Source organism: Sapajus apella, unplaced genomic scaffold (assembly GCF_009761245.1).
Source record: "Sapajus apella isolate SASKATOON/1434 unplaced genomic scaffold, GSC_monkey_1.0 scaffold96, whole genome shotgun sequence".
NCBI classification, from domain to species: Eukaryota; Metazoa; Chordata; class Mammalia; order Primates; family Cebidae; genus Sapajus; species Sapajus apella.
Window position 1 is genome coordinate 1,777,061 of NW_022437036.1, and position 8,570 is coordinate 1,785,630.

Consider the following 8,570-nt stretch of genomic DNA (forward strand, 5'->3'; position numbering starts at 1 on the left):
TTTATTGAAGCGGCGGTGCACAGCAGCAGCAGAGGGCCCCCGCCATGAGGCAGGTCTCCCCGTAGGCAGTGAGCCCAGAGCAGCAGCTCAGAGGTGGTGCTGCACCCGCATGCACGCTGGAGGCTGCAAGCTCAGGGTCGAGGCACCAGCTCGGTCCGTGTCCAGAGAGGACTCACTTCCTGGTCTATAGACAGCACCATCTCGGGCCCTCACATGGTGGAAGGGGCAAGGGACCTCCCTGGAGCCTCCTGTGGAAGGACGCTGATCCCACTCAGGAGAGCAGCAGCCTCATGACCTCGTCATCCGTCACAGACCCCGCCTGCTGACGTCATTGCCTTGGGGGTTGGAATTTCAACAAGAATCAGAGAACATCCAGACCACAACACAAAGCAGCTACATGTGTGCACGCACAGATGCACACACACGCAACACAGGCACACACACATACAACACACAGGCACAACACAGGCATACACACGAAACACAGGCACACACAACACGGGCACACGCATGTGCAACACACAGGTGCAGCATAGGCACACACACGCACACACAACATACACAAACATTCGCAACACATGCACACACACATGCTCACATGCACACATGTGCACACAAACACAGGCATACATGCACACATGTGTGCGCACACACAACAGGCACAGATGTGCAACACACATGCACACACAGGCACATATACGTAACACATGCACACACACATACACACACATGCTCACACATGTGCACAGTCCCCACACAGGTACCCTCCAAACACACGCCAGCAGCAAGCAGCCATTCAGAAAGGGCCCAGCCAGGAGCAGGGAGGCAGCCCGAGGAGGGGCCTCCACAAAGCTCCAAGGCCAGACAGAGCCGGAGTGGCCCCCTGATGACCACAGCCCCCTCCCCGGAGCCCAGCCCTGAGTGGGAGAGGATCGTGGGGCCAGAGATGACCCAGCCCTCATCCCAAGCCCAGAGCTGGGCCACCAGCCACCAGCAGGGGCTCTGCAGGGGAGCAGGAAGTCCGTCCTCCCCTGGAGGCGGGGCTACAGTCCAGGCCCCCAGGCTTCCTCCTCTGAGCCCTGTGCATTCCTGGGTCCACTTGCGTGCCCTGGGGATCGTGGCCCTAAGGACTCAGGAACCCCCGCTGTGCTTCTGTGTGGAACTCAGACAGGCTGAAAATGAGGGAGGCGGGAGGAGGGAGTGGGGAGGGGTTGTGGGTAGGACACGGGGGTGGGGCACAGGGGTCAGGGCCACACTCTTCCCCACGAGTGCAGCCACAGCGTCGCTGTCCAGGGAACACATACGTGAGACCATAGTGTGAGGCTGCTCTAGCACCTGGGCCAGCCCCTAGTGCATCTGCCCCCTTGGGCTCCACCTGGCCAGGGACACCAGCCTACCTGGAGACCAGAGAAGCCCACTCACTGAGCACATGCAGACCCCGAGCAGGTGGGCAGACCAGAGGCCAGCACCTGCCCAGTCCCCCGCAATCGGAAGGCCCGCTGTCCCGGGCAGGGCGGGACATGCTGGGCGGGTCGCTTCCAGTAGCAGCTGCGGGATTTCCGTCCACCGGGCTTGGCAGAGACAGGCCTTGAGCTGATTATCCCCAATTTATAAACAGAGAAACCAAGGCCAGAAAGGGGACTGCCCACGGGGCTGAGTTATGAACAGCAGGAGGGACCACCCGGGTCAGAGGCCCTATCACCTGTCCCAAGCTGCTGAGTCAGCACGCCTGCTCACTCCCGCATGCAGCCCCCGACCCGAGCACCCCTGCAAGCCCGCACCCTCCTCGCCCAGACCCTTCGTGTCCGGGCCCCAGCCTGGACTCTCGGTGCTGACAGCTTGGCTCCCGCGATTATGAGGAAACAATCCCATCCCTTGTGCCTGCAGACCCGACCTGTCGGGCCACTTTCTGTGAGCTGGCAGGACCCGCCTGGCGGCTCGGGCAGGCTCTGCCTCCTTTCTGCTCCTGGCTGGGAGAATCGCAAACCTGCCAGGCGGGTTTGGCCAAAATCATGTCTTGCTGCCTGTGCAAGCTCTCTCACCGCTCACTGCTCTCTCTCCCGGTGGACAGCGTGGGGGCTCGGCACAGAGGTCCACGGAGGTCGAGGTGGGGCCAGGGGCCATGTGAGTACCCGGGACCCCAGGGCCAGGCAGCTCAAGCAGCGGGTGGGCTGGGATCCCTGGCTGGGGCACTCACCAGGGAGGCTGGAGGCCCTGCTGAGGCTCTCAAGAGCAGGGCCGTGGGGGTGGGTGGGACGGGACGCCTTCCCTATGGGATGGCACAAGGTTGCTCCCGCTCCAGGGACCTAGTGACAGGTTCAGTGGGCTTCCCAGGCAGGAGCTGGGGGCAGAGAGGCCAGGCCTGGTCTGGGACCATGGCCCAGGAAGTGTCCCTAGTCTACTGAGGGGCTTGGGGGATCAGGGATGGGCTGGTGGCCTCACCATCCACCCTGGGCCTGCCCCGCCCCACCATCCAGGTTCGCAAGAGGATATGTGGGCGCAGCCACGGGGCTGAGGGAGGTGCCAGGGTGCAGAGCCCACAGCTGGGTGCTGAGCAGGGGGACTCCTCTGCCACTGTGTCTGTGGGGAGGCAGCCACAAAGGCAGGCCTTGCTCCACCCCCTCCCCCACTGACCAGGCCTCAGGGAGGCAGCCGGCGGGCAGGAGAGCAGCCCAGCCCACCTCCGGGAGGGAGTCAGGTTGCAGGGCTGCTGTTACCTGAGCGGCAGGGACACCTGCTCCTCTGTGCATGTGTGCACGCAAGTGCATGGGGGGGGCACACGTCAGTGGGATACACGCGTGAACGTGCACACACGGAATGCGTGTGGCGGTTGTGTGCACAGCAGGGGAGGGTGTTGGTGGCGGTGCTGGGCGTCTGCTTGTTGGACCAGTGTGTGCTCTCCAAGTTAGGATGCCGCTGTTCATGCGTGTGGGTGTGGGTGTCACTTGTGTGCACATGTCTGTCGTGGGTCTCTGTGTCTGGAGGACATCAGAAACTGCGCTGGCAGAGACACCTTTCTGGACATCCCCCCCACTATCCCCCCGCCTGAACTGGCCCGGGAGGTCACAAGGAGGCCCTGGCTGTGTTCTGGCTGTGTCCTTGCATGCTGGGGTCAGTGGACAGGTGACACCTCTGAGCCTTAGCTTCTTCCTCTACAAAGCGAGGGTTGCCTCGGCCACACCATGGGCAGATGTGAGGCAGCTCCACTCCCAGGCTGTCCCTGGCTGCCTGGCCCTGATCTGGCATTGGGGCACCCACCAGGTACCAGGTCCCCTGACAGCCCCCAGGAGCCTAGGTCAGAACTCACCACAGCCGTCTGTGCTACAGTCAGGGAAACTGAGGCATGGCCAGACAAGAGACCTGGCCAGAGTGTCCATGGGATAGGCTTTGCCCATTACCACAGAGGGTGGGAGGAGACTCGGAGGCCATGTCCAGGCCCAAATTTTGCCCTACCTGCTCATCTCTGAACTGATTAATTCTCCAAACCTGTAGAATGAGACAATCAGTACTTCCTCCAAGGCCAGGTGGGCCCCAACCACATGCGTGTGTCCAGCCTGGCTATGCAACGGGTGCCCCATGGGGCTAGGCAGGAGGTGGATGGGGACAGGGACAGGTTGAGGTGCAGAGGGCACCGCTCTGAGCTTGGCTTCTTCAGCAAAACTGCAGGATGCTTTCAGTGCCCATGCAAGTGGAAAAAAGCCTGGGCATGGTGCTCAGCACAGAGCAGCATGTGAGGAACAGCAGCTACTGCCACTGCCACTGCCACTGCCATTGCCACTACCACCGCTACTGTCACCACCATTGTCACTGTGATTGCTACTGCCACTGCTACTGCCACTGCCACTGTTGCTGCCACTGCTACTGCCACTGCCACTACCACTGCTACTGCCACCACCATTGTCACTGTGATTGCTACTGCCACTGCTACTGCCACTACTGCTGCCACTGCTACTGCTACCACCATTGTCACTGTGATTGCTACTGCCACTGCCACTGCCACTGCCACTGCTACTGCCACTACTGCTGCCACTGCTACTGCCACTACTGCTGCCACTGCTACTGCCACTGCCACTGCTACTGCCACTGCCACTGCTACTGCCACTGCCACTGTTACTGCCACTGCTACTGCCACTACTGCTGCTACTGCCACTGCCGCTACTGCCACTGCCACTACTGCCACTACCATTGCTACTGCCACTATTGCTGCCACTATCACTACCACTGCTACTGCCACTGCCATTGTCACTGTGATTGCCACTGCCACTGCTACTGCCACAGTTACTGCCACTACCACTGCCACTGCTACTGCCACTACCACTGCCACTGCCACTACCACTGCCACTGCTCCTGCCACTATCACTGCCACCACCCTCACCACTGCCACTGCCACTACTACTGCTACTGCTACTGCCACTACCACTGCCACTGCTACTGCTATTGCCACTGCCACTGTTACTGCCACTACTGCTACCACTGCTACTGCCACTGCCACTGCTGCAGTGGCACCATTGCTCCTGGATAGGTGGTCATTCACTCAGATGGACACGCAGACAGCCCAGGTCTCAGAGACGGAAGGTACCAGGGTCCAGCTCAGCACTCCTGCCCCAAAGGGCCTGCTGGGGAGCAGTGGCTGGGGTAAAGAGCAGCCAGCCTGGCAGATGTCCTTGAGCCCTGAACCAGAGGAGGTGCCCAGGCAGCTCCTCTGGTTGAGTGCCCTGGGAGGGCAGGGAGCCCAGTGATGCCCTGATGCTGCCTGCTCAGACAGCAGAGAAGCCCAGGGGCCCGGTCTCCCAGAGGGCAGGGCAAGAGCAGGCAGCACTGTGGGCTTTGCCACTCAGCCAGACGATGCCCAGTCCCACTAGGTCCATGGCTGGGCCTGTGGTTCCCTGGCCTGTGTGTGGGAGGCAGGGGGCACCTCCCCTGGGCACAGCCACAGAGACGCCGTGAGCCTGGTGGAGTCCGTAGTGAGCAGCAATCCAAGGATGAGTGTCATCACTGGCGAAAGCTGGACCTCTGCCCTGAGGGTGGGAGGGCCATGTCCCCCTGCACAAAGTCTTTGTGGCAATGGGACTTGACCTTGTCAAGGCATGGAGAGTCCTCCATCAGCACTACTGGACCCCTGGGGACCCACATGAGGGAGGCGCAGGTGAACTCAGGGTCTCCCTCTGCTGCTCACTGAGACTCCCGTCTTCACAGCAGCCTGACACTGGGGCGGGGTGAGCTGTCACCCCCATGTGAGGACAAGGCTCAAAGAGGAAAAGCAACTTGCCCAAGGTGGCAGAGAGAGCAGACCGGTCCCAGAGCCTCCCCAGGGCTGTAAACTGGGAAGCCCACACCATTAGCTGTCTGCACAGACGGACTTTCCAGCCAGAACCCTTCAGGAGTGAACCCTGCCCCACCCCAGCCAGCTCTGCATGGGGGGTGCACCCTCTCTGCTGCAGCTCTGAGAACTCATCGGGTGGGATCAACAATAGCAAACCTCTACCCCTCTGAGTGGCCACTCTGGAGGGCCCTAGGAGGGTGGATGGAGACTAGGAGGGCAAGTGGGGGCCCTGGGGGCCCCCAGAGGGAAGTGGGCGTCCTGAGGGACAGGCAGAGCCCACAATGGATGCTCGTTCCCGGGGTGAGGACACGAGGTGGAAGGTGGTCTGCCAGCCTCAGGCTCCCGTGGAGGCTCTCGTGGGCCCTGTCGGGGGATGAGAGGCACTGGTTTATTGGATTCGCTCTGTTCCATCCTGGTGAGAGCAGCACGCTGCCCCTCGGTTTTAGGAGCAGTCCCTGGACAGCACAGGAGTCCCCAGAAGGCGCACGTGCTGGCGACAGTAGCACCTGACACAGGAGGCGAGTGTGAGCCTGGGCGAGCCGAAGCCCAGCCCCGTTCTCACTAGCTTTGACCATGAACCAGACCCCACCTCTGGGTTGTGTTATTAGTGGCAAAATGGACCAGAGGGCGAGGCATGGTGGGGTGAGGGTGGTGTAGACAGGGAGGCAGCCATGTGCCCCTCACACCTGCCCCTCCCACGGCCCAGCTGGGAGCCACGGTTGGGACCACAGCTGAACAGCCTGCCCTCCCCTTGCCCTGCTCCTTCCAGGGGGCCTCAGCACCCAGAGAGCCTCCAGCCTGGGCTTCCAGAGTGGGAGGGCTGGGGTGGGAGGAGTGGCTGAGGGTGACCCTGGACCAGAGCTCAGGTGTCTCACCCAGCCCTGTGAAGCCCCCATGAGCCGCAGCCCCTCCCCACCCCTTCCCTGCCCTCCCCCTCCCCACCCTGGTAGGCTTATTCCCCTTCACAGCTCCACTGCAGCCTCCACCCAGGCCTGGGCAAGACCCTCCTTCCCAGTTCCCCTGGCCCATTCTCCTAGCTGCCCTCGGCAAGTCTGACAAACCCAGAGAAGGCAGACTTGGGAAGAAAAAGCCAGCCCCACTGACTCCCCTGCTGACCTCTGGCATGAGGCTGCGGGCACCCGTCTGGGTGAATTTCTACAATCCCGGGTCATTTTGCTCACAGCTGCCAACTTCTCCCCAGAATCACCAGGCTGGCAGCCTCCCTCCCTCCCCTCCTTTCCCAGAGCTCCCCAGCACCCCAGGAGGGTAGAAGCTGGGACTAGGGCTGCCCCAGAGGTGGCTGGAAACCGGGGGACTGATCCTGGCCACCTTGCATCTCTGCCACCTGCTGGCCCTGAGGGAAGTCCCCCCAGCCCTAGGCACTGTCACTCGCGGGCCCAGTAGCCTTGCCCAGGCCCACTCCCACTCTGGGCCTCTGGGAAATAAGGGTCCCCAGCAGGGTGACCCTACAGCCCTGCCTCCGGGCGCCTGTCTGCGCTGTCCCCTGCCCGGCGTGATTGGGACTCCTCCTGCTGTCCTTTGGGGACCTTGAGAGTGGCAGCCGGGCAGGGCCTGCAGGGTGGGTGGTGGGGCACAGGAAAGAGCCTGTGGGTGGGAGGCTCTGCACCACGATGACATCACTGGGAAGGAAGCCCACCTCTTGCCTGGGCCCCCGAGGCCTCTCCAGGGCCCGCAGGCACCATGGGCTCCCTTGGGCGGCTCCTTTATGGGCGTTGGTCCAGCCCACATGGCAGGTGCTGGGGGCCGGGGAAGGGCAGCCTGTTGGGCGGGTCCCGGTGGAATTTCAGGAGCTGCAGCTCAGTCCCTTCCTGGCCCTCCTTGGCTACTTGAGCCTAGGGAGGCCCTGGCTATGGCGTCTTCTTCCCAGGGGGCCTTGGCCAGGAAAAGTCAGAGCAGCCGGGAACACCAGAGCCGTGGGGAAGACACCCCAGTCCACACAGGCGGAGCACACAGGACCCGCAACCCAGGACCTGGGCACCACCCAGATCCCACTTCCCACCGGGTGACCCAGACAGGGGGCCTGATGTGTTTGCGCTTTTATTTTCCCATCTGGAGAGGGGGCTTCATGGTGTGGTCGAGATTCCGTGGCTGTCGTGGCCTCAGTGTGTGAGTGTGGGAAACGAGGCCAAAACCCCTGATGCTGGCCACGTGACCGGCACCCCACGGAATCCACAGTGTCCCCAGCCTCTGGAGCTCAGTGTCCTATTGGTCCCCTTCTCCGGCAGACACCCCTCCCAGGGAGCTCCGGCACCGTCCTCCCACCAGGGAAGCTCCAGGTCTTCCTCACCCCAGAATCCCTCACCCGCCCGACACAGAGCGGCCAACTGTCACCGCCACTCCTTCCGAGGGTGGCTGGAGGTCCCAAAGCCCAGCTGGGTCTGTGGGCTGAGTCTCTGGAGCCCAGCATCCTGGCGCCCTGCCCCCCACGCAGCCCACCAGCCCTGTCAGGGGCCCCCAGGGGTGCTGCGGCCACCTCCAAACACAGGGCGCACCCTGTCCCACACCCCTCCCTGCCCGGCACTGACGCGTTTGACCACAGCACACGGGCTCGGCGGGAGTCAGGGGAGTCTCCTGCCAAGTGGCACCAGTCACCATCCCCTCCCCAGGCCCTGCAGCTTCTCTCTGGGTCCAAGGCCTGCCTCCCTGAGTCAGAGGCACCCCCAGCCTCACACACAGAGGCACCCAACACCCCAACTTCCAGGGGCCCAGGGCAAGTGCCTCTTTCTGTGTTCTGGCTTGGGTGGCTTGGCCACGCTGGGATGGGCATGGGCTGGGTAGCCGCCATTCCACCCATCATGGGACAGGGTTTGGGGGCCTGTTTGGGACAGCTGTGTAGAGTGCTGCCGCAGACAGGACTCTTGTGTGGCATCTTCAGGCTGACCTTTGAGAACCCAGATGCAGCCACAGTCGCTTCCCTCTGTGACCTGCTTGGGCTGGGCTGGCCCTGGCAAGGCCTTGGGCGTGGCCTCCAGCTGCAAGCCCAAAGTTGGGTTTTGAGCAGAGCAGTGTGCATCTGAACAGAGACCAGAGCTTCCCAGGGATGGCCACCCTGGAGAGTGGTCCTGGAGGGGGTGGGGGTAGGTAGGGGGTTCAGGGGAGGCTGAGGGGGAGGCCAGGCAGGGAGGAGGCCCACACAGATGTTCAGGTGATACACCAGCAGTTCTGCAGCAGGTTGCACACAAATACACATGCACACTAGCTTGGGTGCACACACACAGGGCGAAAA

General features: G+C 62.5%; 1 protein-coding gene across 1 annotated transcript in view; it reads left to right on the forward strand.

Moving 5' to 3' along the window:
• Window positions 1-1,873: 1,873 nt before the first annotated feature.
• The window catches only part of RBBP8NL (RBBP8 N-terminal like), an 18,119-nt gene continuing 11,422 nt past the window's right edge, over window positions 1,874-8,570 (forward strand). Inside the window, exon 1 of the mRNA XM_032257101.1 lies at window positions 1,874-2,124. The gene's annotated coding sequence lies outside the window, so the exon portion shown is untranslated. The remainder of the gene's footprint in view (window positions 2,125-8,570) is intronic.